This window comes from Notolepis coatsorum (assembly GCF_963971535.1).
Source record: "Notolepis coatsorum genome assembly, chromosome: 6".
NCBI lineage: Eukaryota > Metazoa > Chordata > Actinopteri > Aulopiformes > Paralepididae > Notolepis > Notolepis coatsorum.
This window is the reverse complement of record NC_140170.1, coordinates 161,342,314-161,353,501: the sequence shown is the minus strand read 5'-3', so window position 1 is coordinate 161,353,501 and position 11,188 is coordinate 161,342,314.

Sequence of the window (11,188 nt, the reverse complement as noted above, 5' to 3'; positions counted from 1 at the left end):
CTGACCAGTGGGGGGCATATGCGAGCAATGTGCAAGACAGGGGAGGGGAGAAATGGAAACACAAAATTGGGATGGGAGAAAAATAGAAAAATAAGGAGAAAAAGTGGATAAAAAAAAAAAGAAACGACATTAGCAGAAACCCTGACCTACCATGAGACCAAACAAAATCCAGTCACCAATTGCCATTGTGAGGTGGAGCTACACTTGGTTTAGCAGCAGACCCATCACAATTGTTCTAGTGGAACTTGTTGAATGCCACCGGGACCTAATGTTTACGTGTGTTTCCAATCAAAGCTCGAGACTCCGTGCAGCCGTAGCCGCTGTGGATTAAAATGCTGCCCACTCCTTGTGGTGCAATAATGGAGCCTGTGAAGTAATTGACATTGATTGAGCTAATGTTCCACTCTGGCGGAGGCTACGAGACTCAGGTGATGGCGGCAGCGGCCGTGTAATTATGTTCCCTGCATTATGGGAGCTGGAGCAAGATTCAATAATTGAACAAGAAATAATTGTGTTTTCAGCAATCAGATGGAAATTCGAAAACCGGTTACATGTTTTAAATTGATACACTACCAACCCCCACCTCCCACCACCCACCACCCACGCCACACTACCACCCACACCCCACACCCCCACATTTCCCCTCAATAGCCTCCTGTTGATTTCACAGTGGGGGGAAATTGCTATTATGCATATAGAAAGTGTCGCAAGTAATTATAATTGTTTCATTAAATGTACAGCTGTTGAAAAAAGACAGCGACACTTAAAAAAAAAAAAAAAAAAGACTTCCTGAAACTAAATGAATTGTTTTACAGTAATAAAACAACTCACTGTTCGGTCTCCTTTCTCATAAATAAAACATCAAACATCCTGGTTCTCTTCGATTCACATCCACTAGATGATACATATTACATTTTACACTGTATTGTCCTTCATGAATCACAGCAAAGTAATTTATGATGAGGATAAAGAACATTAAAACTTGGTTGATGCTGCATTTCAGTGTTTACTGTAGAATAGAAAGTGATTTACACAACAAGTCAGTAGCAGAGGTACGCCTCTGGTGGCTAAGGATATGTGATATTGTGACCTCATTCACCAAAATGGTCTTAAGTTTTCTCTAAGACAACCTACGACAGTACGCCCGACTCTGTGGCGGCGTTAAGATGTGTACTGTAGACAGCACATACAGTATCTGTGATCACCTAATAAAACAAGTCATTCGAATAATATAAGCCTACTGTACATTCATCACCTCAAAAGCCCTGTTGCTTTTTGAAAAACTGGGCTTTTGAGGTGATGAAATCACGGTGCCCAGGCATCAGTGGTTCGGCAAAAAAGAATTCTGACTATATATCTGCTTAGAAAAATGAAAATGTCTAATTATTTATTTGTATTTCTCCACGTGGTAAATACACAGGTCATAACATGTTTACAGGAACGTTTTGGAGTTGTATTGGAGTGTATTTTGTGACTGTTGGGAACTAGGCTACACTGGCACACCTAATTCCAGTGAATGACGCTAAGCTAGGCTAACGGAGCGGCTGTTCCCTAAGCCTAATGAATGAAGAGATTGTCTTATGAACTCCGAAACATGTCCAAAACAGTCTGCCCTGCACCTTGCAGTCGGAGATTGAGCTTTGTTGAGGTGTCCCGTAATATCCGTGAGAAACATCAGTTTCACAACCCACTTCTCGTCCTTGAGTTCTGGGTAGTCTTGGCCTTTTTGATCAAAGCAGCCGACAAACTTCTCCAAAACTTTTCCACCTAACCGCAGAGTAGAGCGGGACATCTTTGTATGCGCATTCCGTTTCCTCGAGCAGTTAACTATGAAGTTAACAATCTTTGCCACCATAGCCATAAACCTCAACATTTTCCAAACATAAAGCACACAGCATGGTCCTTCTGACCAACAAAACCGTACTCTTCTGTCCACGAGTGCTGGAATGCCCAAACGTCCTTTACTCTAGGTTTCTTAGCTAGCGGAGTTGCCATCATGACATCTACAACCAGGGCCGCCTGGGAGAAATGCGAGGCCCTGTGCGAGATTTAAACGCGACCCCCCCCCCCCCCCCCCTAAAGGTACAAATAAAATAAAATAAAAAATGTATTAAATTTTTTTTTTTTTTTCATACAGTCAACATATTCTTAAATAATAGCGCTGCCCGAGGCTGGGCATGATACAGTCAACATATAGCAAGAGAGAGAGAGCGAGAGAGCGAGAGAGAGCTCCCGTTCTACAGTTAATATACAGTGTTATCGCTGCACAGACCCGGCAATGCCCCTGACCAGAGGAGAGAGAAATATAATAGTTAGTAAAAGCACTATATAAGCTCAGAACACAGCTCAGAACACAACACAGCTTAGAACACAGCTCAGAACACAGGACACCTCAGAACACAGAACACATGCAGAACACAGCTCAGCACACAGCTCAGAACACAGAACACAGCTCAGAACACATTCAGAACACAGAACACATGCAGAACACAGCTCAGCACAGAGCTCAGAACACAGCTCAGAACACAGAACACAGCTCAGAACACATCTCAGAACACAGAACACATGCAGAACACAGCTCAGCACACAGCTCAGAACACAGCTCAGAACACAAGACACCTCAGAACACAGCTTCATCTAACGAGGCGTCGCAAGGTTTAACTGAGGCTAACGTTAACATGATGGCACACACACAGTGGCACACCCTCCATCAGACCAAGGCCAGAGAGAGAGAGAGAGAGAGGGAGAGAGATAGAGAGATGAGTCTGTGGTCCAGAGAGAGAGAGAGAGAGAGAGAGAGAGAGAGAGAGAGAGAGAGAGAGAGAGAGAGAGATGAGTCTGTGGTCCAGACAGACAGAGAGAGAGAGAGAGAGAGAGAGAGAGAGAGAGAGAGAGAGAGAGAGAGAGAGAGAGAGAGAGAGAGAAGCAAGACAGCTAAGATGAGCCCCTAAAGGATATTCAACTTTTAATGGAAGAACAAAACAGAAGGAAAAGATAACTTCACAAAGGCAACATGAATATACATAGATCCAAAAGGACAAAGATCAACACTTAAATCCAAAGAGAAGAGGGTCTATACAGAGAAAACAAAGTAGCAAGGAGCCAACGGCCGACATCAGCTAAAGAGGCTAACTGCAAATAGAGTGGCCAGGTACTGACGCTAGCTCGACAGAACGTTAGCTACGACAGCTAGCCGGCCCGCTTGGCTCAATATAACGTTAGCTACAACAGCTAGCTGGCCCGCTTGGCTCAATATAACATTAGCTACAACAGCTAGCCGGCCCACTTGGCTCAAAAGTCATACGCAGCTGACGCACGCGAGGCCCTGTGTGACCGCACTGCTCGCACACCCCCTGAGGCGGCCCTGTCTACAACTATACAGAACGCAACCGCGGCACTGTCTGTCTGTGTGATTACCCTGGGAAATGCGAGCGGGAGGCCTCATAGGCTACCTTCAATCAAACTAAATAAAAAGAAAATGTAGCCAAGAGGTGATTTGACATGTCATAGGGGTGCGCAAAAGAGTCGACTTGCAAAAAAGAACATGTGGGAGGATTTCAACAAGATAAATGCGACAACAGTCCAGTGCAAAATATGAAAAGTGAAGTTTGAAAAAAAATAATAAAGTTATTATTTATTTTTTTTGCCAATGAAAATGCTGCCGCGTGCCAATAAAAATGCTCCCGCATGCCAATGGTGGCACGCGTGCCTAGGGTTGCCGATCCCTGAACTACAGTATGTAGAAATGAACTGGTTAGTCAGTGATGGACTATGAACAATGCTTTCAAATGAGCCATACTATTGTCTCCATAGCTATAATACAGAACACACGATGGGTCTGCAAACATCGCTAAAATGGTCAATAACGCTGGCACCATTGAGTAAAGATGGGAAAAGAGCGTGGCGCTCAATGAGTTAAGTGGAGCTACGACAAAAAAAATCGTAACTTTTGTCTTAAGTCCGTTGGTGAATGAGACCCATTGTCCAGCAGTGCCGAATTGTTTTTGTTTGTTTGAGTGCAAAGTAGTATAGACATATTAGCAGGTAGTATAGTCATAGTACCATAGTACTGTACATTGTAGATACTATAGTAGTATAAACAGACATAGTAGCATAGGGATCATCCCTATGTTCCCCGGGTCCTATGTTCCCCGGGTTCTATGTTCCCCGCTTTGATTGATTAATAGATTGAAAATTGTATTCGTTTTTATTATTTTATTAATTATTAATGTCCGCCTTGTTTCGAACGGTTAAGCTTAGGCCCTGGTTAAGGTTAGAGTTTGGAATCAGGGCTGGTGGTCTAAAATCTTCAATCAATCAAAGCGGGGAACATAGAACCCGGGGAACATAGGACCCGGGGAACATAGACATGCTCCCGTAGCATAGTACATATTAGTAAAGAGTAATTTTTCACAGTCAGATATTGATTGAAAAAGTGTTTTTATTCGACGGTGGAAGATTGGGCTGGTTTCAGCTATCCTGGCTGTGGAGCGAGGACAAAGAATAGCCTTCTTCATTTCAAGAAGAAGAATGCAGAGTGTAGGGGCCTTGAGGGTGTGTAGTTAGAAGATGAAGACCGTAGGGGTCTTGAGGGTGTGTAGTTAGAAGATGTAGAGTGTAGGGGTCTTGAGGGTGTGTAGTTAGAAGATAGAGTGTAGGTGTCTTGAGGGTGTGTAGTTGGAGGTAAGAGGGAACCATTCCCTTTGTTGCAAGGAATGCCAGGTCAAGGACCTTGAAGCGGATTTGGGGGTGGATCCTTCTGACGTTGCTCAGGAAGGTTCTGGTTGTTGAGGCGATGTGAGCAGAGAAGTCCAGCCGGTTGTCAAGGACCACATCTAGGTTCTTGTTGGTTAGGCACAGAGCTGTGGCTACATTCTCCTCTGTGATTGACAGGTCGGTCAGTGGGCGGACTTAGCCGGCATACGTGGTAAATACACAAGTCACAACATGCAAATAAGACAGTGTTGGAATTGGAGTTGACTACGGGTCAGGCAAAAGGACATCATAACCGAATGTGCTTTATGAGTCCAAAAAATTATTAGTGCCGTCAAAGGAAATTAGCTTTAACTTGTTATTATCAGCAGCAGCAACAGACAACAGGTCTTCTCAAAAGAACAGCAGCGGCATTCAGTTTACACTTCACAGTTTCATTGGAAGTAAAAGAGATGGTGTGTGCAAATCTCTTCGTCTTCAAGGGTTCCAAAAGTACCTTTCTGAGTGCAAGCATTCCTCCACCTGGGAAGGGCTGGACGAGTCACCGTCCCCTCCCTCTCCCTCCCTCTGACCCACTAGGATGATGAACAGCACTGCAGACAGGCAGGGGCCCTGGGGATGAGGGCATGCGGCTCGCTATCCCTGGCCTCCATATAATCTCCTCCCCTCAGACCTTCCTCCATCCATCCCTTCATCCATCCCTTCATCCAACCTCGCCCTACTCCCTACCAAAAAAAAGATATATAGTCTATATATATATATATTAATGGTAAATAAATGGTAAATGGCATTTATATAGTGCTTTTATCCAAATACATTTTACCCATTCACTCACACATTCACACACCGATGGTGGAGGTGACCATGCAAGGTGCCAACCTGCACATCTGGAGCAATTAGGGGTTAAGTGTCTTGCTCAAGGACACTTCGACACGCTGCCCGGGAGGAGCGGGAATCGAACTGTGAACCTCCGGATTACCAGACGACTGCTCTACCTCCTGAGCCACTGTCGCCCCCATACAATTTTATATATATAATGTCAACACTTTACTTTAAAGGTGCTGTAAGTGGTATCATTTTTTTTAGAATAACTGTAAATAGTAAATAGCTCTACATTCTGACAGCCATCACTGATATAGAGTGTTTCTCTGGTCAGTAACATGGGTCTCCCGGTCCCTTCACTCTGCAGTAAACAGAAAACACTAAATACATTTAAGGTATCCCTCCCACAGAGAGAGCCCTAGATATTCTTTTTACTTATTTCAAGAAATCTAACCAAGCCAGATTTGCTTACTGCACTGGTCGATTATTCTATTTGTTTCAAGGACACATTTGCTTAAAACTGGTTTTTATTTCTTATTTTGTCAGACCACAGTTATCTTTCCTGTTTAGATGAAGTGGGAACAGGATACCAGAAAATGTATTTTGTGTTTACTGCAGAGCGGAGGGGCTGGGAGACCCATGTTACTGACCACACTACAGTATATATCAGTGATGGCTGTCATAAGTGTAGAGCTATTATTTTAACATGTAGACCACGTATTTTAACAAACAAAAAAATACCACTTACAGTACACCACCTTTAATATATACATCTATAAAGAATGCATAGTTCAAGTACACATTTCAAGTTTGGTTTTATTTGTCACATATACAGTACATGTACATTACAGTGAAATGACCCTCCTGAGATTGTGCTTCATACAGTAAAGAGTAAAAGAGTAAAAGACCAAACACTATACAAAATATACAATGTACAAAACTAAAATGTACAAAATGCTAAATGCAAAAAAATTTGGTAGAAGAGGTAGTGCAAATGTGTAAGGAATAATTAGATTAAATATGGTGTCATGTTTAAAACGTTTTTAAAGTGAATATATGAATAATGCATTGTAATGCTTTACAAGTATGGCTATCAACACACACGTCACATCTCATAATGACCCACGTTAATAACCAGAGATTTTACCTTAGGATGGAACACATGGACTATATTGATGAGATTCAGGTGGAGACATTAAAGCCTGTAAGAAGGGCTTCTATAGTGGCTCATCCACTATCACAACTACCAAAAACACACACACACGCACGCATGCACGCATGCACGCAACACACACACACACACACACACACACACACACACACACACACACACACACACACACACACACACACACACACACACACACACACACACACACACACACACACACACACACACACACACACACACACACACACACACACACACACACACACACACACACACACACACACACACGCACACAGACCCAGTTTGGCAAATCAGCATCGAAAACAAGCAGTGCTTACCCGGGGCCGGTCAGTCAGTGCATGGCGTAACTATAGAAAGTGTGTTTTAATCTTATAACCATAACCACAATTCAGCAACCTGTAATCAACAGCACACAGTAACAGTTGGAGAGGCTGCAGGCCCAGATTACGTTCCTCATCCTATGGTGATTAAAATCTAGGCCGCTCAGTTACCAGCTCACTTCTCCTGCTGTCTGTCTTCCCGCTCTGGTCCGTGTGTGATATAGAGCCAGCTGACGAGGACGCAGAGAGCCACTGCTCAGACACTCTAATGTGGTCGGCTTTGGTTTATAAGATAAGATAAGATAAGATATTCCCTTGGGGAAATTCAGGCTCGAAATTCAAACTCGTCTCTGGATATACCGTGTTAGTAATGTCCATATGTATCTGTTCTGCTGTTTGCCATCAGTGTCAGACACGTGCACATAAATGCTAAATGGTACATGGTGCATTTATATAGTGCATTTATCCAAAGCGCTTTACAATTTCGTCCTCACATTTGACCCATTCACTCACACATTCACACACCGACGGCGGAGGCAAGGTGCCAACCTGCTCATCGGGAGCAGTTAGGGGTTAAGTGTCTTGCTCAAGGACACTTCGACGCGCAGGAATCGAACCGGGAACCTCTGCATTATACCAGGGGACACATTCGCCGATCTTCCCCCCGCGCCACTTACAGTACGTGCCACGTTAGCGCTCAATCTTCAGGCCGATACGACATCGGTCGAAGTGCGGAGCACCTCGGACCCCACAGGGCCTTCTTTGACTGTGTTTATTTACTCAGGCTATCACACCTCGCCCAGGTCGCGCCACCCGCTGAGCCCTCCACCCCATGCAGATTTAATGCCACGCCAGTTCGCCTTCCTCACCAGCTTAGAGGCGGCCCCATCAGTTATGCGCCAGCAGAGCCGGCTGGGCTGTTCCCGGCTGCGGGTGTCAGTTCTTATTTAGTTTGCATTACCCCCCCCCCCCCCCCCCCACCATCCCTCGCCCCCTCCCCAGACTGCTTCACCTGTTTAGGCTAGATTAGAGAAGCGGTCTGGAGGAGTGTAGGACCCTGGGGCACACCGCTCGGGGGCGCCGCTGGGGTCGGAAGGTCACGGTTTCTACACTGTGCACTTTAACTTTGTCATTATGATCCTGATTAAGTTGCGGATCCACTAGAGAGCGCCTCCGGTCTCAGAGGGCACACACAGTAGCAATGATAATCTACATGTTTTTAAATATACAAAGCTGGAGTGGAATATGTTATTTCTCATCTCTCTAGTTTCCCTGGAAGGTGTAATTGGAAAACATTCTCTTTACCAAAGGCAAGCTGCTCGTTTATTTTCATATTTTATTTTATAATGGAGAACCACGATGGGGGGGGGACAACATTACAACAGCACTTAAGACATAACACAACAAAGGAAGAGGAATGAAATGTTTTCAGATCGACAATGAACATGGAATATGGGCAATGAGCACATACTGATACTGTTCTATTCTGCCTGTTTATCAGCCTGGTAACCTCCAGATGTCAGATCCAGGGCTTGGGGGGGGGGGTCTGACGAATGCCCCAGCGATGTGCATCCTGGCGGGGAGGAGAGGACTGCCAGCTGGCCTGCCCACAACCTCTGAGCCTAGGGAGCTCCAGGCGCATCAGGGACCCATTTCACACTAACTGACTCCTGATTGTGTGCGCACACACATACAAGCACACACGCACACACACGTACACACACACACACACACACACACACACACACACACACACACACACACACACACACACACACACACACACACACACACACACACACACACACACACACACACACACACACACACACACACACACACACACACACACGCAATACACAATACACAATACACAAAAACACACACAGACCTTTTTCCCACATGCATATGTGCAGACACACATATGCTTGCACGCCGGCTTGGACACACACACGCTCGTCTGATTGCACATACAGGCATGAATGAACACATACTTGCACACTTCAGTTAGCACTCACTCACTCACTCACTCACTCACTCACTCACTCACTCACTCACTCACTCACTCACTCACTCACTCACTCACTTACTCACTCACTCACTCACTCACTCACTCACTCACTCACTCACTCACTCAATCACTCACTCACTCACTCACTCACTCACTCACTCACTCACTCACTCACTCACTCACTCACTCACTCACTCACTCACTCACTCACTCACTCACTCACTCACTCACTCACACATTCTTCTTGAGGACCTCTCCTGGAGGGTGGACTGCAGGGGGCAGATCGATGGTGAGAGAGAAAGACGCTTCTTAAACCCTTTCACTGCCACACGACAGCCGGTTAACCCTTGCACTGTGATAATACAGAAATCCGTGGAGCTAATGATGCTAATGATGGAGCATCGCCGTTGGTTGTGTGATAGTAAAGGGTTAACGGGCTGTCATGTGGCAGTGAAAGGGTTAACCGAATGTTGTGTGGCAGTGACATGGTTAAACACTCTCTATTGCCTGTTGTTATGGTTCACCTCTTAAACAGGTCAAGAAGAAACATCACACTAACAAGAAAACACCATGAAATCCAAAATAAAATGTAAAATAAATAAATGCAACACTGGCATCCATGTATGGCCAAGGGGTGTAAAATGGTAAAATCTGCCATTTTGAAATCCAAAACAATGTAGGTTAGAGTTATCCGATCCGAAAAAGAATCCCATATTTGAATTCCCCACAAAAAAACACATATTTTAGACACCCCACTCGATTGATTTTCCAAAAAAAAATGTATGGCCTGCCCTAACGGGACATCCACTCACAGGGAGATGGGGACATGCGTTAGACAGTTTGTGTGTTTGTGATGGGCGGACATAGCAATAGATACATGTAGTAAGCATATATTTGAATAGAATAGAAGTACTTAACCCAGCAATGAACTAGAACAGGCATGGTTTAGACGTTGTAGGTTGGACAGAAGACGGTATGAAGCTGATCCATGACCTCAATGGTGCACATAACCAATGTGGGGGTAGAACAGTCACTGCAATCTTGGCCATCACCCCAAGACAACCACCACCTTGGTCAACACTACGAGATAACCATTCAGAAAGATGGGGAGATAGGGACAGGGGTTAGAGAGTTCCCATGGTTGTAGTGGGCGGAGTTGGAGCAATAAATACATGTAGTGAGCATATATATGCATACATGGTGACAATAGAATCAAAGTATATAAGAGAATTGTGAAATTAAGTAATAGATAGAACTAAGAACTACTGCAAGCGTATGTATACAGGATGAGATACAAGACGATGGCTCAGGGCCAATTGCCCCGGGGGGCAGGAGACACCACTCAGAATAGGTCAAGGCAGAGCAGGTAAGGTTCAGCGCTGCAGGCCAGACAGAAGGTAGTATGACGCTGTTCCATGGGACCGGTGGTGCTCATGTCCAGTATGAGGTAGAAGGTCACTGGAATGTCTATATCGATAAATTCACTCAGTCAAAGACAGGGGTTAAAAAATGCTCCCATGTCTGCAGAAAAGCAGACATGGGAGCAGATAACAGACATCCTAACTTAACTAAGCTAAGCTAAGGGTCAGTCCCCGACCAGGTGAGATCAGGGCCGGTAGGTTGAAGGAGAGAGGGAAATGATGGGTCTTAAGCGAGGATTTAAAGGCTTCTACAGAGCAGGCTCCCCTGACGACGGCAGGCAATTTATTCCACAGGTAGGTAATTTGGTCAGTTATTCTATGAACATGTAGAAGTGACATGGAAGAATGCAGTCTTAAATTGTATGTCTTCTCTCTAACATAACAGACATACAGAACCAGTAGTAGTCATCCTTATACTGCATCATTATTGGAATGGAATGTTGGAACCTATGGAACCTGTTCTAGTGACTGGCTGGCCTTAACTCTTTCTGAGCACAGTGACTGCCAACCTGCCTCAGTGAGTCTGACAGTGTTAGAGAGAGTGAGAAGGAGAAGAGGGAAAAAATTAACGATGGCTGCCTACTTTAAAATTGCAATGACGATCGAATCCCGACAGGTGGCAGTATCGCCTACCTTTTGAACTGGGTCTCTAAGGTGTCTCCCTGTGCCTCTGGCTGCAGGAATCCCCTCCCCCTCAAAGTGAAGCAGT